Below are 26,470 nucleotides of genomic sequence, written 5' to 3' on the forward strand. Positions count from 1 at the left end.
CCAACTTTCCAGAATAAATTACCAACAAAATGAGACAGGCCTCTTCTTCTGAAGGTTTTTTAGCCACTTCTGCTTTAAGAGAAGAAATCTTAAGGCCTTTATGCAGATTGTTCAACTTGTCCTCCAAGCCACAGCAGCTTGTCAGCATTCTGCCTGGATGTCAGGCACTGCATGTGAACATAAAAGGAATCATTTGCTCACTGCTGTAGCTACTTTCCAACCAGGCTGACAAAATGCTTCTGATTCTTTGTGCTCCTGTTGTGCTTCCCATCCTAGGCAGCTGTTTCAAGTGTTAATGCACACTAAGAGCACTGAGGTATTCTCACACCAGGTTACTCATTTCTGACTAGAAGAAGCCAAGAATTTTAAGGAACTAAAATCATAAGTTAGCAAAATTTCATGAGGATTCTCTCACCAGTTGCTGGTTAAATAAAAAAAACTGAGCTCTGTGGACATTGCAGACAGTAATAATGAGAGTGATGATCACAATTAGAAACTGTGGGCCCATCTCTGTGTGCTCCACAGAGAAGTGCAGATAAGCAATACAGCACTAACCAGCTCTGAAGCTGGAAGGGACACTCGGCAAAGGATGTGAAACCCTTTGCTACTGGAGGTGCACACAGAAACATGGAGCTGACAAATCCCTCAACTGAGAAGGTTAAAACCAGGACACCCCATCAATGGGGTCTGTGCATTCATGGTCCCCCAGCTGTGAGAAAATGAGAGCTGACAGCAGTGCCAATACAAGCAGTCTGTCCTCTCTCCTGTTCACTAGGTTTATGTGCCGACAATATGTGCAGCCTGAGGGCACATTACATCCCCTCTTTGTATTTGGCATCCAGCTACAGCAACCCTTTCTCTTCTTTCTTCTTCACCTTGAACCAGTCGGGCTTCTGGAAACTAGGAGAGTAACCAGAACAAACAGTCCTCCTGCTCCTGTGCTTGCAGGGATGCATCCTTAACCCAGCATTCCAAATGCTAGGGTAATGAAAACAGTAACCTAAGCATCAGTGCCTTGTGCCAGACTTTCAAACGAACCAACCCACCTTAGCCCGAAGTGTCCTGCAGACCAGGGCTCCTCTCCTGCTGCCATGAAGAGATGCTCATTCAGAGTGGTCAAACAAGTCCCTCAGCACTGCCACAAACCAGTGCCACGCTCTGCTTTAACGTGCAAAGTGAAAACAGAGGCCAATGCTGGGACAAAGTTTCCTTCCTTCCTTCCTGCCTGCCCACAAGAGAACCAAAGCTGCCCTGGAGAGGCACATCTCAACTCTTCTGAACAGAGCAAGACCAGAGTCTCGGCCTTGTAGTCTCTGTATCCTAGCTCAGCATCATCAGCCACTTCTCATCACCCAGCCTGCTTCTGCCTAGGATAGCACCATCCTACTATAAAGTGCCTGCCATCTCCAAGCTGCAGATTCCTGGCCCAAGCAGCAAGCCTTTGGAAGTCTCTGATGACTTGTTTTTTCCTCCCTCACCTATATCAGTTCATCTGAATAGCAGATGCTTCCTTTGTTAGTTTTGGTTTCTGTTTTGTTCAGAGATTTGCTTGCTTTTCTTATTTGAGCTGCTCTTAACAAAAGCCCAGCTCCAGGCATGGTGTGACCAGTGCATTAGAAAGGCTGGCAGATTGCTCTTTTTTGATCTCCTAACACAGCTGATTTTTTTCCTCTTCATTTCCAGGGAAGGTGAATAGCTCAGCCTCCAGGAAAGAGACACAGCATTTACACTTACCTCAGACCAGCAAAGCATTTTAGTGCAGAGCTTGCACTGAGCTGGTGCCCTCCAGCATCTGCTCTGTAGACAAGAGCACACCAGGGGACAAGCACAGCAAAAGGGGAAAGCTGACAGCTCTTTGCCTCTCTGCTGCAAAGGGTATCCCAAAAATCCTCTCAAGAACATCCAGTAAGCCTCTGTTTCCTTGCTACTTTCATAAATTGAAATTCTAGATTTGGAAGGAAAACAGTATGTAACTGAAATTAACCTAAAGACTTCTCTTTGTTGGGTCACATTTCCACAAAAAGAGGAGGTGATTGCCCGATTTATAGATCAATGCAGCTTTCCAGAGCTCTCAGTGAGCATAACCACTGCGACTTTTCAAGTGCAGTCCAATATCTAATCCTTCATTAGATAAATTCATAGTTAGGTATAAATATGAACAGTTACATGTACAAGTGAAGCTTTACAGAAGTAAAATTTCACACTGTATACCTTTTGCAGGGTGTTCTTATCAATACATGAATCATACTTTCATGTGTACAACTGCAACTCTTAAGAAAGCATTAGACATCTTATACCTGGTCTAGTGGAAGGTGTTCCTGCTTATGGCAGAGGAGTTGAATGAAACGATCTTTAAGGTCTCTTCACACCCAAACCACTCTGATTCTATGATCTACCTGGTAAATTATCAACACCAAGTCTGTTTTCCCATGCATCATCCCTGAGGCTTTTGCAACCTGGTTAGGAACAGCATGGGACTATTTTATCACAGATACCAATACACACAAGAGGGAGGAAGTACAGAAGAACAAAACTGCCTTGTACCTTTGTAGCATGCCAAACTGGAAGGACAGAACCAAAGTGAACCCTGGTTTGTAAAGGAGTTTTAGCTAGACTAGTATACCACTACCATTACCTCCAACAGCATAATTGATGAGTTATGGCAAGATTATAATAACAGGCTCTTTAAAAGGTGTGCCAGCTGCCAACCCTATCTGTATCACTTTGCATGACAAAGTGTGCCAAGCCTGATATTCTGCTCAAGCAATGGAAAAAACAGCTTTTTGGGCAGATCCCCAGGACAAACACTGACAAGCAGACACAGCAGCTGGTTTTTCCACAGACGCCGAGAGACGAGTACGCTCGCAGGCTTTTCCATACATACAAAGTCCCTTGACTCAAAGAAAGTTGAATTCATTGGGAAAGCAGGAGTCTCTTTCACAACATGCCTGCCAAACCTCCAAGGTTGGAAAGCTCAAGCATATAGTCCATAGACTTTTTTCCTTTTTCTTTTCTTTTTTTTTTTTTTTTTTTTACCCACAATTAACATACCAATAGCCTTAGTATCAGGCTACTTACAGAAACGTTCTCTCTCTGTACAGTAACAGTAAAATATATTCAAGAGAGCTTTATAGTTAAGGTAGAGAATAAGCTAATTTAAACACAACCCAGGCTGTCTGGAGGGATTTTAATACACCAGGCAAAAAGAGCCAAAGAGAGAAACTACTGCAGCATAGAGATGTCTACTAGTCCTCTTGCCTTGGATGCCTGAAGGGGATCTCCATCTCGGAGCCAGAAAGAGAAGGAAACAGCATTTTCACTCACAAATAATATTCAAAATGTAAAATATGAGTCCTTCTGAAAATTGCATTTTTTAAATTGACCTCTAATTCCAACCAGATTTTTCAAGGAGGGGCATCATCAAGTTGTTATTATACCTTAGGCATTTTTAGGTAATGATGACTACACCTACCTAACTGATGCTGCCGTTCCAGGTTTAGGTCCTTTAATAAATTACCCCTTCATTTAACCTACACATAAAGCTTCCTGAAGGCTGAACACCAGTATTTTTGGCTGAAAATAGCCAAAGGAACAGCTGCTTCAAGCAGCCTTAAGGGAAACTGAATTAAAGAAGGAAAGAAAATGCATCTTTTCCTATGGAAATAAAAATCATCACCATGCTTGGATTATTACTCCACGTCAATATAAGGAAACAGTTGTGAAGAAAATGGTATTCTGTGTAGTTCATACTTCCACATTGTTTTGAAGATAAATAATTATTATCCCTCCACATCTATCACCAATCTCCTCAGAAGGGTTGATACAGCATGGCATGACTTGAAAGGAGAACAAGGGCTGAAAAAGGAAGACAAGCCCCTCTGCTCTGGGACCAACCCATTGCCAGCAGCAAGCACATATTGCTTTCCCACCACAAAAGACAACCAAGAAAAAGCATCTCCTAAAAAAACCTAACAGTTTTAACTGAGATTAAAAGGACTTGAGTTTGCAGTTTATACACATGAACTCAGAAGAGATGCTCTGAGAGACATTCTTCTTTTGTGGTTTCTCTAACAGCATCACCATTACATCATTAAAGGGGAGAAACTAATTCGTTCAACATGCATTCAACCTCTAGTCTCTTAAACCAAACACTTCTCTATTGCCATGTGAATAGTCAGATGACATGGAGGCTGTTTTGACTAGAAAACACACTACCAGTTTCTTCCAGGTGGACTTAATTACAAAATTCTGTTGTCACACTAGGTGGAAAAAAGCTAGTTCAAAGGATGAAAGAGGACAAGGACTTGAGGTTATTAATCTCTACATGTGCCCCATTCTCTGCCTCCACCCTCTATTTTCCCCTGCCATCTTAAGGGGAACTATAGCCAAAAGAGCACATTGTTTGTCAGAGCATATCCAACTTGGCTGGTCAGCTGCAACAAGTCCTGGCATTGCATGTTCAGACACTTATCACACAGGAAACCTATCCCCTGAGCATCAGATCACACACTGCAAATGCTGCAAGGTCATAGTATCGAGTGGCAGCTGAGAAGATCATAGTGACTTGCTGTGGTTGGTGCCTCACATCCTGCCCCTGCAGCTGGCTCACCACAGCCCTCTCACTGCAGGATCAGCAGACTCCTGGGACCCAACAGGCCAGGAGACCTTGTGCCTGCTCAACAAGACCAGTGGTCACTAAAAGAGAGGGGAAGAAGTCAGACACATCCTAAGAAAACATCACTGCTATGCTACAAGTACTATATACCAGGGCTGATGTAACCCAAACCTGCTCACTGCTATTGCAGTGGAAGGGGGAAAACCCAAAAATGCAAATCAGCACCCATCTCAAATAAACAATATTTAGTTCCCTAAGAATCTGAGTGGATAAATTATTTATTGCAACTCATTTTAAATTAGGGAAGCAAATTTAAGTGTTTGCACAAGCAGATCATCATGCTCTGAACAAACCAAGGGAGGTTTGCAGATGTACACCGTGCTGACCACAGGGTTCAGCTTCTGAGTGCAATGTAGGTAAAGAGACACTTTGGTGCAAAGCTGCATCAAGCCTGGTAAACACATATGCATAAAGACCCTATTAATAACCTGTTAAATCTGCAAGGAATTGTGGGAGTTTGAAAATAGGCATCGGTCTGGAAGAGTGGAACAGGTTTAACATGTGGGATGCTCTGTAGAAACCAGTAGTAGCAGGTTACATCACTAGAAATGTTTCAATGAAAGTTAACTCCCACAAGGTCACAAAATCCTGCTCAAAGGTGAATTCAGCACAATCTTAACTGGCCAAAACCAAGCAAAAGCTATGCAAGAACCATGCTTTCAGAAAACAGCTTTCCTGCCTGGAGCTTTTGAATATGCGGCCTTCTATAACAGGAAAGAAATATTTTCTGCAAAGTGACCCAAAAGACTTCAGAAGTATTTAGGAGACTGCTTTCCTCTTTTGTCAAAGTCCAAAGGGGAAAAAAAGCCCATAAACGTGGAATACAATGTGAACAACGCTGAGCTATTCATTCCAAAATGAAAGCTGCTTCTGAGAGAGAAGGGGAAATACCCACCACAATAGCTTTGGAAAACACTGCCCAAAACCCTCAGGAAAAGAATAAGAAAAGGAAAACATACTTTCAGAAATCAAAAATTATGAAAGTAACACAAAAGAATTACAGCAATTGCATGCTAGGAAATAAAGACCAAAAAGAAAATCACCATGGTCAAGCCATTTATCCTGGCTCCCATTAGCCTGGTTTTTACTTAGTTTAATCCAGGACTGCATTGAGTAGAAAACTGGCACAGGGGTTTTGGCAGCTGCTGGCACTTACACCATGCAGGGTTTCACCTCCTGATCCTCCCCACTGCAACGCTCCCACAGCTTCCACCTGGATGCGGGACAAGCCCAGCCACCACACCTGGGCTGCTGGCACCATGCCAGGGCAAAAAACAAGGAGTGGAAGATTGATTGTCAATCCCTTAAAAAAAATCCTCTTTGATATAGATGCAAGTTGCTAAATCCCTGGGGGACTACACTTCTCCTTGGTGGGCTCCTCACCATGCAACATGGAGGTCTGGAAACATGACAGTGCTGCTGATGGCAACACTGTCAGCACCGTTGAAGGCTATGCATGTGCCTGGCCCTGCCCTCCTGAAGAACCCTTTGACAGTCTCATTTCCACTCAAAGCATGCCCACTGAGGCTCCAAAAACAGCTACCCTAGAAATTATTTTTTTAGAACAAATGCATATTTCAGGAATGAGTTAATACACTTGGAAGGAAGCACTAGCCACCTCCTTGTACTGGCATCTTTCCAGCCTCCCAAAGCCTACCACCCAGCCCTGCCACAGCAATTTTGCAAGGTTAGATAAATAACGAAGGAAATGGACAGCAAGCCACAGTTCTAGAAACCTACCAGAAACCTTTGCCATTTCTACCTTTTTTCTCAGCCTCATCTTCCTGCACCCTAGTGTGGGACCCTCCAGCATCCTCTCTAGGGCACTTGAAGTCCAACCACAGCTGCACAACGGCCAGCTGTGACTTAACTCTGCTTCTTCTCTACAGCTAAAAGGCCAGGAGCAATGCAAGACCACTCAGGTTTTATGGACTGTGTCATCCACAGCATCCTGGAACCCAGCAAGGAGTCCAAGCAAGAGGCTGTAACCTCAGTCTCATAAATCACCAGCATACCAAACCCTTGTTTTCTAGCAATGCTATTGTTCTCCTCCCCTTTCCCTCTGCCACAATATCTCAAACACCTAAAACCACTTATTATTTATCAATCAGGAATTCTGAGAGCCACTTAGGAGGAAAAAACACCCCAACCCTTATCAGATGAGACCACCAGGACTCCAAAGCAGAGCATTGACACTTGTCTGGAAAAAGTGGAACCACTCAGACAGTCTCAAGGAAGGAGTAAAACATAGCCAAAACCACCCTTAATAAAAGCTGTACCTTTCCTCTGAGGAAAACTATCAAGTGAACTACAAGGCAGCTCAGCCAAAAAAGAAAAAAATAACACAATCTATTGTGAACTGATAAAATATGAGATAGCCCACTGCATCCCCAGCTTAGAGAGAAGCAGCAGAATATTCTTACTGTTTAGTTTCTTTCTAAATCTGGGATACGTTTTTTTGGCAAGCCTGGATTTCACCTGAGGGTAATGTAAAAAGGAATATAAAAATTCCCAACATGAACGACAACTGAAGAGCAGCCATCTGTGTGGGCGTCTCTTTCCAAACAAAACTTGGAGTGAAAAGGGTTTTCCAATGAGACAGCCAAGAAAAGGGAAACTTCATCAAGAATCACAGTGGGATCTGCCTGGAGAGTATGCTGCATGCAAGTACCAGGGCTAAAACCACTCCCCCTGCCACTACCAGCAGTCATCCCAGATGTCCATCTGTCACTGTTCCTTATCTTCCCTTTTAAAAACCGTGGTGAAAGCTGCTGGGGGAGGACACATTGTGTGGTAAGTAATTACAGAGCAAAGCAGAGCAGAAGCACCTTTGGGGATAAGCAGCAGCTCAGGCAGTCACCAAATGCTGACCCTCCATGAGGGCTGCATGAGGTCTCTGCTTGTGAAACCAAGCTGAGGACACTGGCACAGTTGTGCTGGGAAGGCTGGGTAAGCACACACTATGGAATGCCCACAGAACTGCTCACCTGCACTAAACAGAGGTTTTTAAAACAGCAGTCTGAAGTCAGCTCCATTCTTTGCTGCAGGTAACCCAGAGACTGCTGGGATTGCCACTGCTGCACCCTCCCACACAGATGTGGGTTCCAGCACTCAGCCACAGACGTGGCAGCTCCTCATCTGCCCCAGTACCTGGGACTGGAGGCTGCTAGCCAAGTTCAGCTCTCTGCCTGCCTAAAACTCAGCACATTTGAGGCACAGGGTCAAGCTAGAGCAGATGGAATGCTCAATTCGGCTGCTCAGACTCTATCCAAGCCCTTCCAGAGCAACTCCTGTCACACCACTGGAGACAGGGTATTGATTCAGACATTAGTAGTTTACATAAACCTTTGGGCCAACCCAGGGCAGTGATTTTCAGTGTCTTTGCCAGCAGATTACAACATATGCCCACATACTTCAAGCATAGTTCAATGATATCAGCAAAAATTCACTGATAGAAAAAATATTTTCCTATCAGAGTACAAAAACTCGAGGTGGACACTGCCTCCTCCACAAACTCAACTGTCTGGAACAAAACCTTCCTGAGCATCAGAAAGAAAGCTGACCCAGGGGTGCCCTCAGATCCCCACTCATTTTGTAGCAAGCCACTGTAAGAGGAAATTGAGCTGAATATTGACATGCTTAAGGCCATTTAAAACAGAGACTGGCTTTCCTAACATATCAGTGTTTTTCCAGCCTCTGAGGGCATGAGACAGAGAGGAAGAAAATTGCTTTTGGGGAAAAAGCACTAATAAGATAGGAATTACCCTGAAATAATTAGCAATGTAAGGAAAAACCACAAAACTCAACCACCCACAAACTTTCCCTAAGGAACAGCTTCAAACGTATGAAGTCTCTACATCCACAGGCCACCAGGTGTATGGCAAGCACGGGGCCTACTTCTGCATAAACACTGGGGCACATGAGATCATCTGCATCCCAGATGGACAGGGAATTTGCAAATAGGTTTGCAACTAGGAAGTCCCCAGGGAACTAGGGAAAATTGAATAGCTAAACCAATCCTGATTTGCCAGCTAATACAGATGGTTTTTAACAGAAAGATAACAACAGACCTTAGGAAGACATAAGCCCTCTCCCCCATGGAGAGAAGAGCATCATTTTGGCACTTTTTCCTGCTCTTCTCAGAAAGCTTGGATTACTGCTCTAGGCAGTTGATGAATGCTCCTACCTTGACTCTCATGGCGCTTCTACCCCAATGACTGAAACAGCACTTAAAATTTTGTTTCATCCCCAATCCTTTCAAAGACCTGCAGGTCTGTTACCTGCAGGCAACATATTGCATACACATATACAACTTGTTCCAAATGCAGAATACACCTAAATTCCTAGTGTTACTTCCTCTCCTTTTTTTCTGGTTTCCAAACATTCAGAAAAAAATTGGAACTGAAGGATTTCTCCTTGTTTTCTTAATGGAACCATGACAAAGTTGCTATGCAATTGTCTCTTGGTGAATTGGGCAGGATGAAAAAGAAAGACAAAGCAAACTCTTGAAGTTAACCTGCAGCAGGAAACAAATAATTTACATGCCCACATGTGGAATCAACTCTCATTTTTTCAGAGGAGTAAGTACCAGTCATCTTAGCACACAGTCATTGACTCTCTGGTGTCATTCTCTGACGTCTGGTGCTTGCAGCACTACCAGCTAATGCTAACAAAGATTACTCTGTAAAAGGAGTGAAGGAAATGTCTGAAGAGATGCAAGATCAAGAAGAAAATATCCCTGCACCCCTGAAAGGTTGCTGCTCATGTGAGGAACCAGTACAAGACCCTGAGTAGTTAGAAGCAGTTTGTGAAAGCAATGAGGCATGTGAAGACAGTTTGTCCCTGGAGCAGCAGCTGGGGAAGAGAGGAGAAGACAGCTGCAGCACTGCCCCAGGACATCCCATGTGCCACCCTATTCATTTCAGGGTATCTGACAAGGGCACTCAAACATGGGCATGATACATTCCATATCACCAAAAAGCTCAACCCTCGGCGAGCCTCCAGCGGCCCCAAACACAGCTGCAACAGGACAATGCAATGCTCTGCAGGGACAGAAGTTTCCTCATGGATGCTGTGGTTAAGGTGACTTTGCTAATTCACTGCTCAGGGTCAGGTCAAAAGGTTGGCTCATTGACCACCTGCCCCTGAGCAGCACTTCCCACCCACTGCTGGTTAACCTCTGTGGCAGCCATCAAAAGGAAAAGCAAGAGCAACCCAGACTGAGTTATCCACTGCAGGAACACAACGCTGTTCTCAACTTGCATTACCCAACCCTTATGCTCTCACAACAGTGTCCTAAGCTGTTTTTAAAGTCAGCATTCAGCTTTTTTGCTAGCTAATATAACATTTCCTCTCCCTTCCCCCAGTCCAAGGATTTGGCAAAATTGCTTCTTCTGCAAATCCCACTGAACTTTTGCCAGTTAGACAGGGAAAATCTTGACTAAAAATAAACCATGTTTCAGAAAATAGACCTCCTTCCAGTACAACGAAGTAGTGGATAACACATGCAAGCAGATCTGCCAGGAGAACACAGCCTCCAGATTTGCATAAGAATCTCCTCAAGCTCAACAGACAGCTGCAATTCCTGTGACTTATCCCATCTTAACAAAAAACAAGGGTGGGGAGGGAGGAACTGGGAAAAGGAGTCAGGTATGGTTGAGGGTGCTGAGATAAATCAACTTTTCACCTGTGGTGGCAGGAAGAGAAGTGCCACCACCACCACATGCCTGCATTCCCAGTGAACCAAGCTGGTCATAACCCATTTAGGAGGGAGAGGATGGCATTCCCTGCACGGCCACTACAGAAGGCGAGAGTTTGTTACAGGAAATCCACTGCAATTCAGGCATGAGAAGAGAATGACCTGGGATTTTGCCACCTGAGTCACCAGGAGTCAGGGACACTGACTCAGTGCTGGCTCTCCTGACTCAGACACACCTGCAACAGCTTGCTAGCAAGTGGAGGCACTCCTACCTTTGCTGTTCCCCTTCTTATTGTGGCTTTCCCTCTAAGAAGAGCCCTTTTACAGCAGAAAATTAAGAAAAGGAAAGCATAAGGAGAAGACTGGCATGGGAAGCAGAAGCATTGCTCAACTAACCAGCTGTGCTTTCAGATCCAAAGTGGAGGGCACATTTGCTTGCTTCCTGTGATAAACCCCAGGAAATACAGGAGAATTAGGTGGAAACAGCTCCACCCTGACTCCTACTCCTCTACACATCTGCAGCACCACCCAGACAGTCCTGGATGAACCAGGTTTTCAAGAAAGATATCTTTCCATAATGAATCCATTCCACTTTTTTAGGGATCAAGAAAGCGTTATGCAGTAAGTTGCAATTATATCCTTATAAAATCAAATGGGCCATTCAGGCAAGCTAAATGCAAGGCAATGCCATTTTTATGAGATCCATGAGGGATAGATGTTTGCAGAAGGAGCTTCTTTTGCTCCTAGGGCAAGCTGAAGGTTTGAGTTCAGTGTGCCAGGCCAACCCTCCTTGTCCATTAACACTCCCACAGCAAGATCATGCACCTGCTTTTCAGACCTCCCCCAAGCAACCACAGATGGCAAAATATTCCACTTCAGTTCCAGTTGCAGACATACCTCTGATAAGCTGTGAACACAATTCCAGATAACACAACAGTAGACTGCAACCCAGCCCTATATTTTCCCCTCCTCAAAGTAATCCAGAAATCGAAATTAAGATGCAGGCAGACTTGCTTGTAGCATAGCAAGGGGCATCACTGAAAGCATGTTTGGCATCTCATGGACTTCAACTGACTTAGGCAATGCACTTAGAATGTCAAACAGCTGCAAAGAGCACAGATTAGATTTTTCATTTGAGCACTGATGCCTTAAAGCAATAACAAACCAAATAACTCAGGCAAAAAGATGCACAGGGCAGCGCAGGGGAGGCACTACTCCACTGCTCCTGAGAGCAATCAGTGGCAGAGCAGAGCAGTAATTATCCAGGGAGGAATAAGCTGCTACAGGCTGTTCTTGCCATACATTAAGAAAACAACAGCAGATTTGTTCATGGTTGGATACCAACAGGCACACAGCTCCCTCCCACCCCGCTCGGACTCAGGCGGACGCACGCCACAGGGGAGCTGCCAAAGGCCAGCTGAGCAGGAGGGCGCAGCAGCTGCCTGCGCAGCCGCGAGCTCGGCCGGGATTCCCCAGCTGGTGCTCCGGGAAGGAAAAGGCAGTGCCTGTGTTAGCAAGGAGCATGGCCTCCCAGGGGCTGCTCTGCAGCAATGCTGTTTTCCAGCCCTCTCCTCAGAGGGCTGTCAGCAAGGCTAAATGCAAACCTTATCTTCTGCCTGGGTGTTTTCACAAAACCTCTGGATGGAAAAAATAACTGTTCACTGCAGAGCAGTCGGCACCACAGGATCCATTGCACACACATCAGGAAAACCCTGCACACATTTCACCCTGGCCATATGCAGCCCCTCTTCCTCTCACCAGGAACGTGACAAACATACCTGTTCAGAGCATCAGCTTGTCCTATAGCACTGACAAGGTGCCAGAACGCGATTCCCATCGGCATACAGGAACTGGCAAGTCCTGGAAGCATCAGAGAGAATAGTAATTAGTGACATTAATGAGCTGGCTGGTGAAAAGGAAGGATGCCAAAGCAATCTCGCGAGAATCAGGAGGGTGTTAAATCCCTGCCCCGAACACACTCCTGCTAGCCTTGGCATCACAGCAGAGGTACGTGGCATGCGGCTGTCTGGGGAATTCTCCAAAATCAAAGAAGAAAGCCAAAGTAAAAGACAAGATGATGAGTCCCAAACCAAGGCTGTTCATCCAGTAAAGCCTCCTCAACAGCCAGTGCAATGAAGATAAAATCTACATGCAGGGGCAGGAAAGAGGCTGGTAAATGGGATGGAAGGGATCACCTACAACACCCCTGGTGTGCTCCCTGAGATGCTGCTGAAGATCTGCATCACAGCACCTATGCAATTTCTTCTAGTTTGCAGAGGGGGTAAATCCCACACAATGTCAGAGCCGGGCTGCTTCCATTTTTTCATCATCGTTATTGATTCATCATTATAGTTTCATAATAAAAAAAGGCTTTATATTTTCCACTGATGGTTGTATAAAGCTTTTGTACCTTAGTCACACAGAAGACATTTAACCAGCACTGAGCAACAACTGTGACAAAAGTCACCTCTGCAGGCCACAAATCCACTTCAGTTCAGGCATTTGAAGTGCCTGCTGCATGCCAAAGAAAAGATAGCAGAAATGTTTTACTGGAAACAATTCTAAGCAGCAACAAGGAGAAGCTTTTCTGATAATACTACTGAAGCAAAGGTTACTACATCTAATGTAATTTTACTTTTCCCATCCTGATCGAGCAATTGTTCAGGGATAGCAAGGAACATGGTGGATGAGGGACCATCCTCAGACACACTGTAATGCAGAAAGGATCTGGAAGCTGAGGGAGGTAAGGAAATAGTGAGACATCTCTAGTAAAAACACCAAATCAGCAAGAGGAAGGTACAGAATCAGCCTGACAATGTCTCATGTGCTTCCTGCCAACTGGACCTCATTATGTACTGTGAGAAAACTTACTCATGCAGCACATTGGTTTACCTTGGACTGAGAAAGAGAGACTTGCTTGCTTTCCCTGGTCTCTGCAGGCGATTCAGAGAACTGTCATTGCCAGCTGGTATTTAAAGAACTGAGAAAAGTCTAATCCATTCGTGGCTCCCTCTCACTCATTTTCCCCTTTCTCTTTTCCCATTAAGGAAGGGCTGAAGGTATTTCTAAGTATGAAAAAAATGCTTAAGGCCACAAGACCACAGCACAGACCTTGGACTCCAGCCTCAAACACAAATCTTCCATCACCCTGTTGCTCTACATTAACCAAAACAGAAGAGTTATTTACTCCTGTTATGTACCTTCAGGAGGCTCTTCTGTTGTTCTTTTGAAGCCAGTAAATGAACACCGTTCAGCAGCTCTACAAGGACAAAAATAACAGGACAAATCCATTCGGCCAACGATCTTCAGTGGTAGCTTATGTATAAAGGTATGGAAAGCAAGGAAATTCATACCTTAACTTCACATGACTCAAATCTGAAAGGGAGCTGCTTTACCTTTGTAGGACTTCTTCTGCACTGGTACTGATCCATGCCTACACCAGGGCTCAGCACAGAGGGAGTATCAACATGGCAGCCATACAGACAACCTTTTCTCCCTTCCTCCTCCAGTTCCTTTTCCATTTAACAACTTTCTCAACACAACTACTACTCTTATACAACGCTGTAGAAACATCACTGGCAAAGTTCTACGTCCTCACTTCCCAGTACTGCCAAGCAAGGCAAAAAGAGATTCCTGAAGCTTTCTTAAGTGCTGCTGGATTTAATCAAAGCCATATGAAGGTGGCCTGGCTTGCCCTTCCAAAGCAACTGCAGCTCTCAGGAAAAGCATGTTGTCCAACAACAGACAAATATACTGAAAACACAGCAGAGTGCCAGGGAATCAGACTGCTCAGCCTCCCCCTTAATTCCCAAACTTCCTTCTCCCAGCGCCCAGCAGAGTCCCCCATCCCAGGGCTGCTTCTCCCCAAGACACCACCAGGCTCCAGGCAATGCAGAGCATGGATGACACATGACAGCTAAGCTCCTCTGCCGCTTTCCTGCAGCTCCAACTTGTCCATCAAAATATATATTTCTCAGTGCCACCACCCCAGAAGACCCTCTGTGTCCTTGGCCAAGACGACTCTTTGCTTGTTGCAGACTGAAGTAGTGCTGCAGAAACACAATACCCTTTTGTTTCATCTAATGAAGCAAAGACTCACCTGAGTTTATAAAAAGGTTATGAAGCAAGGCAGCAGAGGACTGAGTGATACTGGGTGACTACAAAGATGGGGCATCCACAACTTTTGGGGGCAACCTGTTCCAGTGCCTCACCACAGAAAACTTCTCCCTTATATTCAATCTAATATTCTCCTTGATACATTCAGCAGGAAGCTTTATTTAAAAGCTGTGCTCAAAATCCTCCCAGAAGGAAACCTCCCCTCGGTTAAGCAGGAAGCCAAACTCTGGCAGCATGTACACGAAGCCATCAGTCAGCAGTGCCTCACAAAGGACTCTTCCAACACTGTAGCCTCCCAGAAATATTAATGCACTTGGAAATCCATGTCACCCTTTACATGGAAGGAAACTGGAGCAGAAGCAGGACATGCTCTACCAGGGGCTACACAGCTGCTCTTCAGCAAGCCATGCCACATGCTCATCAGCTGAACTGATCCAAAACTCCCCTCTGCTGCCACAACAGGCAGTCCTGCCTTTTCTCTCCCCCCACTTCTACACATCCCAGTCATCTCTACACTAGAGGTAGCAACCATCATTTGCTTGATTCAACTGGAAGCCATCTCGGAAATAAGAAAATAAAGGGGAAGAATTTCTGGCAGGAAAACAGCCTGCGATCAGCTAAAGCTGATGAAAAGCACGACCTCAGAAAGATGGCACAATGGTACACGTGCAAACTTAGATGAGGCTTCAACCCATCACATATTTGCGTTTGCACAGGGCTAAGTCATGTAAGATCAGTTTACTATCTCCATTTACTACTGAGCATGCTCACTCACTCACTTTTCTAAAGACCCATCCAAGACAGCCCAGTGATTTGCTCTCTGAGGTCTCCAAACTAGGCTGATGCACCCAAACAGCAACACACCACAACTATGCAAACCTTGCAGCTTACCAAGGCACAGCAGTAAAATAAAATTCCTCCAAGAGGTTTGGGGATGTTTTTTGGCAGGGGGGGAGGGGGGTATTTTGTCATAGCTGAAGGGTGTTCTCAAATGGTTTCAAGAGCAAGGACAAGCATATGCAAAGGATCTAGCAAAAGCTCTTAAGCAAAGCAGACAGCAGGAAGCTGAAAATAAATACGCAAAGCCCTTTGCAGCACCAAAGTTCAAATCCATCTGGATAGTTCTAAGGCTGTCACGGCAGCCCATAGAGGGGATTTTCCAATTACTTGCAGAGAAACCCTGGAAAATAATGATGGAAAAGTAGAAGCACAGGCTCAAACTCTAAGCCAGACCTTCATCCCAACACGGGACCAACTTCAACAGCACCAGGAGTGCGGAGGGAGGAGAACACAGCCCTGCATGGTCCCCACAGGCTGACTTGTCCCCCGCACCAGGAAGCCTGAGCCCCCTCCACCCCCCCACCCTGCTTCTCCTCTGACACAGATGTGGATGGAGGGGTTACAGCAGACACAGGTGCAGCTCAGGGTACCTATCAGAAGGGCTGCCAGCACCAGCCTTCACACACCAGCCAGTCACCTCACCTCTGGAACCAGCAAGAGGCACAGTCCCCACCTAAAAAGTACATGCTGCAAAGCTGCACTGAGTGGAGGGAGCTGATCCATCAGCTTGCCCAGAGGTTCCATCCAAGCATCCCAGCAGCAGTCTGACAGAGTTCCCCACCACTAGCTCCTTACAGAGGGGAAGGAGGTAGAGTAATCCTGCCTTGTTTTTCTGAGTTACACAACATTAGTCACACAGGCTTCTGCCCCAGGGCCCCCAGGCAAGCCTTGCCTTCGATGGTTGCTGCATGCTCCCCCTGAAACTACCAACTCTCGACAGGAACAGACAAGCACAGTTCAAAAACTCACATTCGAGCCTCCTTTACACACCTTTCACAGAAACACCCAGAGCTGCCCCTCCACTTAACACAGTTCTATTTTTTCCCCCCACCAGAAAAAGCACCCAGTTACTCATTTGAACTTCTATGGCATTAAAATCAATTAAGCAGCTACACATCTCCAACTGACCCATTCCCAGTTTTTCTGATAACTGTTACCACACAGACCACATGCACACCCCCAAAATATCCCAAAGCATCCTTAAGAAAATCATGGACTTTGTAATAAAGCTCAAGATTTCACCTCTGCAGAAATGCATCTTAGTTTAAAAATAAATAAACAAACCACAACAGATCAATTCAGGTCAGTTTTTACGGAGAAGAGCTTCAGAAGTCAGCTGCAGCTTAGTGTAACCACATAGCTCATGTGAGGCAGGACACAAGAGCCATCACGTCCGTCACGTCACACATCCAACATTCAGGCTGGGGACCTTCCAGTTGTCTGCATGCCACCTCCCAGCAGCAGGGACCTGTAGCAGAGCACGGCTCCTCAGCTTGCAGGGGACAGCAGCTCATTGCACTCACCAAGACACCAGTGACCACTGATAACAGATGCAAGCAATGCCCACACCTGTTTCTAAGTACAGACGAGCTGCCAAAGCAATCAAGCGAGCAGAGTGCTTCAGCTGCACCTCCACAGAGCTCTCCTGGCCCATGCCACAGCTCTGCTTTCCCCACCGGCTTTGCAGCACCAGCAGGAATCACTCTGCAACACAGTTTTGCAAGCTGATGCCTGCAGCTGAAGCAGCCTCCGGTGCACAGCCTCTTTGCTCATTTTAATGCAATTTCTTGAAATCAAACAAGAACAGCTAAATTCATTCTCTCTGAGCTCCGGTAGGATACTGGCTAACCCAATCTTTTCATTTCAGTCTGCCATTTCCAGCACTCAGACAATATGGAGCAGAAACATTGTTTGAGCCACAAACTAAAGACCGGGGATGCTTTTCCCAGGGGCAAATACCCCTCCTGCCCAGCCTTTGGGATGGACCTCTCTATCCATTCAGCTGTCCCCACGCCAGATCCAGCACCCTGCTGTAGGTCATGTGCGGTCTCCCAAGTACTGATCTGCTTGGATATGCCACAGGTTGAGGTCAGTGGAGATCCAGCTGGCATCCATGCCCAAGGCAGAAAAGCAGTAAGGGAAGAGATCTCTGTAAAATCCAGACAAAAACCTTGAAAAACTGCTTCCTTGGACACACAGCAGGCTGACAGCAGCCCACTGCCAAAGAGAGGCAGAGATAGCCCCTGCCCCTTCTCCCTCCTGTTCCCTCCAGTCTGCTGGAGGGAAAAGCTCTGGCTGCCATTAAGCCTCTGCCAGGCATCTGACTGAGTGCTAGAACACAAGAGGGTGAGATGACAACAATTTCCATCCCGACTTTCAGATGTTAAAATCATGGCGAGGGCAAGGCTGCAGGAAAGAAAATTCCCTGAGTTCTCACAAGTCTGTAGAGGGCTAGAACAACTGAAGGGATTTATAGACCAGCCTGAAAGCATACACACACTTGCTGAGCTGAGTCCACCCCTTGTGCATTGACACATGTATGGTGCAATTTTTTCCACAGAAACTGGATTACAGCACCCTGTTTTAGGAGGTGACTAATCACATTTTAAACACATCAACTGGAAACAAGTTCAGCCCCTTCAGTGGCTAAGATCTTGTGAAGCTTATTGGTTTTCTCAGCTATATGTTACATATGCCCCCTTCCCACTCCAAATTCAAGTCCCACCTGTGGCACCTCATGGCATCTTTCTCTCACAGCATGGGAAAGAAACCCTGAGCAAACTCCAGCCAGATCTCTTAACCACACAGAGGTATCAAAGCACAGCCATCAGGTCACCCCTGCCGAGCCTGCTGGGGGATTTACACCATAAACTCAAGGCAGGCAGAAGGAAAATGCATCAGGCTCTGCTCAGCCTCCAGACATTTGGAGCATCTCTGGAAGGTCAGGTGATGGTCCCACCAGCCCTTTATCCAAGGGAGCCAAGTGGTGGGTGTCTGTCTACCATAGCTACTGTCAGCCTGGTCAGCTCTGCAGCAAACCTAATGGGAATGCAGCTGTGGCTCAAAAATACGTTGGTAAAGAAAAAATCCAGTGCCAGGCCACCTAGGCTGGCAGCACCAAGGTGGCTCAACTGTGCACCTAGGTCACAAGAGCCACCAAACAAATTAATGCCTTGCAGGTCAGACATAGGTTTCCCAGTGAAACTTATACAGCAAGTCAAGGGGCAAAGCAAATAGCAAGGCTTTGAGCTAAGTTCAGTTACTTTATCTGGCTAGCATCATAAGCAGCAGCAACAGCACAGGTAACACTTCTGACCCACTTTGTTATCACCAGAGGAACGAACACATTACATCCTTCCTGATAAATCCTCCCAGTCATATATCAACACTTCATGATCACTTTTGACTCATGAAACTGAAGGGGAAGGGAGGAGAGACACTGTAAGAACAAGGCACCATTGATTTTCAAGAAACTGAATTTCTAAATATGCAGGTCATTTTCCTACCTGCTCCTTCATCTACTCTGTACTGAAATGTTTCACAGGACACATAACTCACTATCAGTGCTACCTTGCTCCACTCAAGTCCAAATTAGATGTCAGAGCTTTAAAAGGAGACACTCAAAAACTTTAATTTGGGGTGAGAAAACCACACTACTAAGCTAAAACTTCTGCAGCCAGCTAAGATGCAAACAGGAGAAGTTTTTTTAAAGAACAACTGCAATAGCTCTGACTGATACTGTATCCCCCCAACATCCTGCCACGGCAGTGGTGAGCCGCAGATGTGGCTCTCACACGCATGTCCCTCACTGATTAATGAACAACACTGTAGGCTAGGGGAGGCACGAGATTTAAAAACTCAATACAATCTGCTTTTGATCCTGATTTCTGGTGAGTGAATTGGCCCACAGTATGTGCATGAAGAAGGCAGGCATGTCTGCACAGCTGCTGCAAAGAGAAGTAAGAGATGCAGGAGCAGGCTGCAGACTTAGGCTGGCTGTCCCAGCTGCTGCTAGGTCAGCAGCAAAGCATGCACCTCACTTTGCTCAACGAGCCATTCTTCCCCACACCTCTTGCAGCAAGAGGCACCAGCAAGCTGCTGAATACACCAACAAACAAGCATTTTGAGCAAGCTGGCTTTAGTTCTGCTGTCAGGACTCCAGTAGGGGCTCAAGTCCTAACTAAGGAGATCAGATATGTACTGATGGACACTCAGGCAAAGCTGGAGTGATGGGGACATAAAAGAGGCTGAGCATCCCCAGCACCTGCTTCTTCTTCATTAAACTTTTTTCTCCCACCTTGGACTGATGACAAGGAAAATCCTTCACTAAGCTCCAAAAGATCAAGCAAGCAATTTATTTGCTTGAACTATGAGGTAGCACAGCACTGGGGCTCACTGGCACTGTGAGGTCCCACCCTGTCAGACAGAACTGCTCAGCTCCAGCCTGCAGCACGGGAAGCTCCTCTGCAGAAAGCTGAATGGTGCTGGCTTCTGTGTTTAATTTCCAGGATCCAAGCCACAATGAGAGCTAAAAATATCCCAATTAACTACTCCTTTTCAACAGAAGACTTGATGATGGTGCCACAAAGGTATTATACAACTGTAACAAGAAGAGGTGATCTGCAAATCAAAAGAAAAGTGAGAAATCAGAAAAAAAAATTACTTCAAAAAGAAATCAAACCAAGCTAGCCAGGACTGTAAGCTCTGAATTCAAGCATGGGCCTCACGGCCAAAAACGTAGAGAAGCTTGTGCTATTGCAGTTGTGGTGGCTGGCTCTGAGGTGCTCTCAAGCTTTCTGGTGTGACACACAAAGGGTATATAATTTCTGTTCTGCATTGATTATACACAGAGAGCTTATTCTGGCCAAAGCTTATGCAAGCTGTCTCCTGCATCAGCTGGCTGCTTAGCATGGTGCCATCCTGCATGTCAGGAATTAAGCAGGAAACTTTTATAACCTGTAAAACCCATTGCAAAGAGACAGCTACACTCTGCAGCTAAGGTTTTCCTCACATGAAGATTTAGCAGCAGATTTTTTTATCACCGCCCAGTTTTTGCAGTGACATGTAGACTTTAAACATGGTCTGTGGGTAATAATGGAGTACGTTACTCACAGCAGTGCACCCGGGAGAACCAGCAAATCCTCTCCCTTTGAGCCTGAGCGTTAGCTTTACCGTGGAATTACATTTATCTCTCTGGCACTAGGCTCTCATTAATGGAATTACCAGGCAGGCTGCTTCAGACTTAACACTTGAGAGAGGCGGGCTGGGATGGCTCCGCTCCAGGCGCAGCCCGCAAAGCCAGCACTGTTTCTCCATCCTCCAGTGAGCTGCCGCCCGAACGAGCCCGACCCCGTGACGAGAGCCAGGGAAACAAAAGGAACAACCCCGAACTGTCCAGGGCAATCAATATCTTTCTAGGAACATCCAGGCTTCTAGCCAGCTTTCTTGCAACCCCGATTTAGCTCTTCTGCAGTGCAGAGGGGGATGGCACGTGCAGGAGCAGCCCGGCGGGATGCGGAGCCGGCAAGCATGGCTGGCACTCGAGCAGACACTTTGGGGGGACAATCTACACCGGTCCCTCTACAAATACATTAAGCTGAGGGTGTCAAAGCAAACCCACAGCTACAGAGAGCACTCACCCACCTTGAAAATCAGAGCAAGCACTCCAGTCTGAATACTTGCTTCAGAAATACCCACTGCTACTTCAAACGGGGAGGGGTATGGTAGCAAACCAGCCGAGACTGCTTCCATCAGTACACAAGAGTATCTTGCACATTCTAGAATCTGCCTTCCACCACACAGCAGCTCTTGCAGTGCCATGCTGAGCTATTTGCAGCATGGCATGAACCAGCCCCTTAAAGAACCCCTGCACTACCCAGTAAAATGGACAACTGGGATGTCCCAGGCTGCCGAGAGCTGAAGGGGACGCAGCAAGCAACCTTCCATAAAGCTGCACTGATAGTTCTGCAACTTCAGCATCTGTGGGGGCTGTTCTTTACACAGAGCAGCTGTAGGCTTCTTTAGGCAGTACATTCCCAGTCACCTGCAAGGCAACTTCAATAATCTCAGCGTGGATGGAGCACAAGGACAGATCCACCAAAACCTGAACAATACTTGCCCAGCCTTGTTCAGGAGCACAGCTCTGCCAGAGCAAGTGGAAGACAGAAGGGGGAAAGCAAGCACAAAGTTTATTTATTTGCAAAGCACAGACATATCCTTCGAACAGCTTGAGCTGTGGGAGCTGAACTACTCTCCCCTGTAATTAAAATGAAGGACAGGAAAGCACAGGAATTACTCCAGCATGATTGTGAAGGATTGACAAAGGACTTTGAGTTTCAAAGTCCACCTTAACACACATTCTTTGGAGCGATTTTAACTCTAAAGAAAAGGAGAAAAGAGGTTTTGCTGTGGGAAAAGCTGCTGTACAACCCCATTATTAAACCAAACAAGGCACAAATGTGGGAGGGCTGTGGCTGGGGTTGATGAAGCAAGGCTGAAGACAAGCCTCTTTTCCCCCTGCCCCTGCATTTGCTCTGCCAGGAGCTCCCAGCAACATGATTCAGAGGCAGATTGCCCCGTGACAGGAAAAACACATATAACACCCAGGCAGTGAAACCTCACATCTGAGAGCATCTATGCAAAACACAGCCTGAAACACATTTTCCAGCTTCACAGTCAGCTTGATACTTAGCAAAGCCAAGCTGGTGAAACGCTGTAGTGTGCATTGAAGGTAAGATTCCTCAGCAGGAGAGACTCTCAAGCATCTCCTGGTTTACTCCATATCAGAAAAAAGAAAGAAAGAAAAAAAAAAGGAAAAAAAAAAGAATAAAAGGAAGCCTGGGGTAAGATTGTGGGGTTCTGCAGCTCAGGGCAATGTAAAAGAGACAGGAGGACGTGAGAAAAAAAAATTACATAAGTGCAATACTCTCCAGTGTGGCACCCAGGGGAATAGCTACAAAAACTACTTTCTTTTCAAAAAAACCAATAAGGGTAAGGAGCCATCAAAATTATGAGTCAAGCTCCAAGATAAGAAATCATACTGCTGGATGGGTGCGGCTGCTTGCTTGTTTGGTTGCTGTTGGGTTTTTTCTTAAAGATAAACATGTCTTTCAGAACATGTTTGTTGGCCAATCTTCTCTCTGAAGAGGAAAAAAAAAAAAAAAACCTAAACAGAACATAAAAAAAACCTAAAAAAAAAAACCTAAAAAAAAAACCTAAAAAAAAAAACCTAAACAGAACCTAAAAAAAACCTAAAACAGATTTATCGTTTTCACAACCGTGAAAACGATAAATGAGAGACAGGAGAGTTTCCGAAGAGCTCTGAGGTCACGCTTCACTGGCCCTTTAAAGTAAGATGCAACATGTTTTAAAAAGATCAAAAGAGGAGTAAATTTAAAATTCCAAGTATTTCAATAAAATAGCATTCACAGAACCTATTAAGCAAACTCGGCAAGAAGCAGACCTCATTCACAGAGCCTGAAACCTGCCAAGTAAAAGAAATAAAAAATGTTTTGCGCCTATTTCATCTGCAAAGCTGTTGATATATAGGAGTATTTAATCAGAAATTCATAGTCTGGAGGAGGATAGCTCAGCAAATTTATCCAGAAAAAGTAACTTGTACCTCACAGGCAGAACTAAGGCAAAACCCTCAGGAAGGGTGTAAAATCGAGCAGAGAATGGTTTTGAAACCAATGGAATGATGGCTTGAACACAACCAAGGTAGAAGTAGAAAAGTACTGCAGGAAAGCAATGTGTAAAGCACCCAGGAACTCAACAGAGCAAAAGCCACAGCAAGTCCCATCACTTTCACCAAATTCCCTGTTGGCTCAGTGAATTGCAGTGACTTGGTGACCAGGATCACTGCCTGCAACCTGGCCAGCTCAGCCCAGGACTCTGCTGCTCTCCACATAGCTAGGTTAAGCAGCCACCACCGAGGTTATACAACAAGGTTATTTGGTAATCACTTTGGTACAGAAAGTATTTTGCTCTGGCCATCAATGCTTTTTGGTTTTTGTCTTGTCTGATTAAAGAACATCAGAGGGGAAGAAAAGCAATTGAGCACAAGCAAGATATTTACCAGAATGACAGGTTTTTAACTGAGTTCCTGGATATTGCTACTGCTGAACGTAGCTTTAATTAAACATTGCAAGCTCACCAACAGCTTCGTCTTCCTCAGCACAGTGCTCACAGAGAAATGACTCAATGTTCTCACCTGCTTTACTATGCACCCCTTGATTGAGGGCATCCTCTGTTTTTGCATCCAAAACAGGCACCAAAATCTCATCTGATCAATGCAGCTCCCCAGAAGACTCCAGCACTTGCCCCCATCTGCCCCATCAACAGGCACCTGAAGTTCCCTCCTCCAGAGCCAGCATCTCCTTCCTTGTCCAGCAGGGAAATTGTTGCCTTTAAGTCTACTCCAGCTGGAGTACAAGAGCAAATGGAACCATTTCTTGGAGAAAAAGACCTCACGACTCACCACGGTGCCAGATTTCACTTCTGTGGGTGTTGTTTTCAAAGGAGACATTGCAAGGCAAGGCGGGGAGAACCAACTGCCCGCAGCAGGTTTGCTCATCCCGGCTTTTGGGCATCCCAGCTGCCCCAGCCACGCGCAGGGACCCAGCCCGGATGTCCCAGCACGGATGTCAGCAAGTACCGGGGGCTCCCCGGGCTGCCCAGCCAGGCCGAGTGTCACCCCGAGCCCCCGCAGGGGGTGCGGGCTCGGTGCCCCGAGGGCCGTGAGGAGGTGCCGGGTAGGCGAAGCCTCCCTGAGCAGTAACCGGGCTCATCCGGGCAGCTCCTGCGCCCTTCATCAGCTGGGGGGCGGGGTGGGGGCTCGATATTTTATGGGGGGGGGGGTTGGTTGTTTCGTTCTGTTTTGACCTCAGCGCAGCGCCGCGCTCAAAGACCAGCCCAGGCCGCTGGCAGAGCCCGTGCCGGGCGCTGCAGCCCCCTGCTCTGACCTCCACACGCACCGCCGCCCCACACACACAGCCGTACGCATCCTGCCCGCCAAACACACAGCCCTTCGCAGTCCCTCGCCATTCCCGCTCCCATTGCCATCTCGTTCCCATTCCCGCCCCGTTCCCATACCCGTTCCCGCCCCGCTCCCGCTCCAGGTCTCACCGCGGGGCGCATCCTCCTCTCCCGGCGCGCGCCTAGCCCGGCCCGCCGCCGAGCCCCGGCCGTCGCGCTCCCGCGCAGGCGCACTGGGCCCCCCGACTGGGACGTGTAACTGCCAGCAGCGCACGGCGTCTCGCGAGAAGTCGATATATCTATGCTGGGTACGAACGTGGTCAGGGCGGGGAATTAGCTCAAATGGTAGAGCGCTCGCTTAGCATGCGAGAGGTAGCGGGATCGATGCCCGCATTCTCCAGCTACTTTTCGCGCCCTCGGTTGCCAGCCTGACGCCTGTTTCCATTGAAAACCACAGCCGTAGTGGTTTTGCCTTTTTAAATTCCTTGTATTCTTATTTGCTTCCTTGACATTTTTAAAGACCACAGAATATGCCGAGTTGAAGGGACCCACAAGGATCATCAAGTCCAACTCTCGGCCCCACACAGGACACAAAAGTCACACCCTGTGTCCAAGAGCATTGTCCAAATGGTTTTTTAACTCTGTCAGGTTTGGTGCCATGACCACTTCCATAGGGAGCCTTTTTCAGTGCCCAGCCACCCTCTGGGTGAGAAACCTTTTTCTAAATCCAACCTAAACTTCCTCTGACACAGATTCAGGCCATTTCCTTGGGTCCTGTCACTGGGCACCAGAGAGAGATCAGTGCCTGCCCCTCCTCTTCCCCTCTCAAGGAAGCTGTAACTGCAGTGAGGTCTCCCCTCAGTCTCCTCCAGGCTCAGCAGAGCGAGTGACCTCAGCTGCTCCCAGTACAGCTACACAGATACGTTTGCCTATCCCATGCTTAAGGCAGGCAGAACACTGTCTGTGTGCTCCTGACTCTGCAAGAGGGTCTTTTGTTTCCGTATTGAACATTGGACAAGGCCACGACAGTGAGCAGTACCCACTTCATCCAGTTCTTCCCACACAGCTCTGGACCCAGCCCTCCCTTTCTCATCCCATCCAAGAATGCATTTAGAGATCCCTTCACCTGGAGGCCTCTGGTAGAGCCAAAACTGTTTGTCTTCTGTAAATTAAAGAAGAAATCAAAACACCTCAAGGAGTCATTGCTGTAGGTGCCATTTATTAAAAAGAAAAGGTCAAGACCTTGCTCCCTGAATTTATCCAGGTGCAAAGTGCAAGCAAGTGCTTCACATTCTGCTCCTATTCTGATACAACAAGCCACAATGAACAACCAAAAGCTTTTTGAAAAAGAGAAGCTGTTTTTAAAAACTGATGGTGTATCATTGAAAAAAACCAACCTCACAGGATTACACTCAGCTGGCATTTCCTTTCCTACCACAAACTGAACTGGAAATCAATGGAAGAAAACAATTCTGAGCACTTTCCTCAGTTACATGCACAAGGAAATGACCTTTCTGGCAAATTTCAATGACAAAGAATGAAATTCAGCTTTCAACTGCTCACCCACCCCAGCCTATACCTGAGGAGATTCCAAAATATCCCACCCCCAAACCTTTGCAGCAATTTAATTCTGATAATCCAAGGAAGAACTGGATTAAAGAGACGATGCAGTGGGGGGTTTATGGCACAAGTCTTATGGGAAGCAGTGGAGGGAACAGGAGTTTTTTAGCCTGAAGAAAAGGAAGGTCAGGAGACCCCATCACTTCTACAACTGCCTGAAAGGAGTTTTAGCGAGGTGAAGGGGTCTCTTCTCACAGGTGACAAGTTACAGGATGAGTGGAAATGGCCTCAAGTTGTGTCATGGGAGGTTTAGATTGGATATTAGGAAAAAAAATATTCTCTGAAAGGATGATATGGGTAAGTGTTGGAATCACCATCCCTGGAAATGTTCAAAAGGCATGTGGATGTAAATCTGGGCTATGGTTTAGTGATGAACACAGTGATGCTGGGTTAAGGGATGTGCATGATCATTTTGAGGTCTTTTCCAATCAATCTAGGATACAAAATGATTTTTTTGGGGCACAAATACCCATGAATTCTCATGGATATTCTCATGGAGACTAGAGAGAGATGCTTCTACTGGCAGAGGACATCTACTATTCCTT

The 26,470-nt window shown here is 46.3% G+C and overlaps 1 protein-coding gene and 1 non-coding gene across 10 annotated transcripts in view; one reads left to right on the plus strand and one right to left on the minus strand.

Moving 5' to 3' along the window:
• The window catches only part of LOC103824085 (USP6 N-terminal-like protein), an 83,030-nt gene extending 58,461 nt beyond the window's left edge, over positions 1-24,569 (minus strand). For 5 of the 9 annotated variants that reach the window (XR_007777712.1, XR_007777707.1, XR_007777706.1 and 2 more), the window contains exons 1-2: positions 24,456-24,569; positions 12,152-12,233 (exon numbers count right to left, since the gene is read on the minus strand). The gene's annotated coding sequence lies outside the window, so the exon portion shown is untranslated. Of the gene's footprint in view, positions 1-12,151; positions 12,234-23,541; positions 23,988-24,422 lie in introns of those variants that run through there. The other 4 variants (XR_007777713.1, XR_007777708.1, XR_007777709.1 and 1 more) reach the window with 3 other exon arrangements.
• A 63-nt stretch (positions 24,570-24,632) lies between these two features.
• Positions 24,633-24,705, plus strand: TRNAA-AGC (transfer RNA alanine (anticodon AGC)). Its single transcript has one exon. It is a non-coding gene; the product is annotated as a tRNA-Ala (tRNA).
• Positions 24,706-26,470: the final 1,765 nt, after the last annotated feature.

This window comes from Serinus canaria, chromosome 5 (assembly GCF_022539315.1).
Source record: "Serinus canaria isolate serCan28SL12 chromosome 5, serCan2020, whole genome shotgun sequence".
NCBI classification, from domain to species: Eukaryota; Metazoa; Chordata; class Aves; order Passeriformes; family Fringillidae; genus Serinus; species Serinus canaria.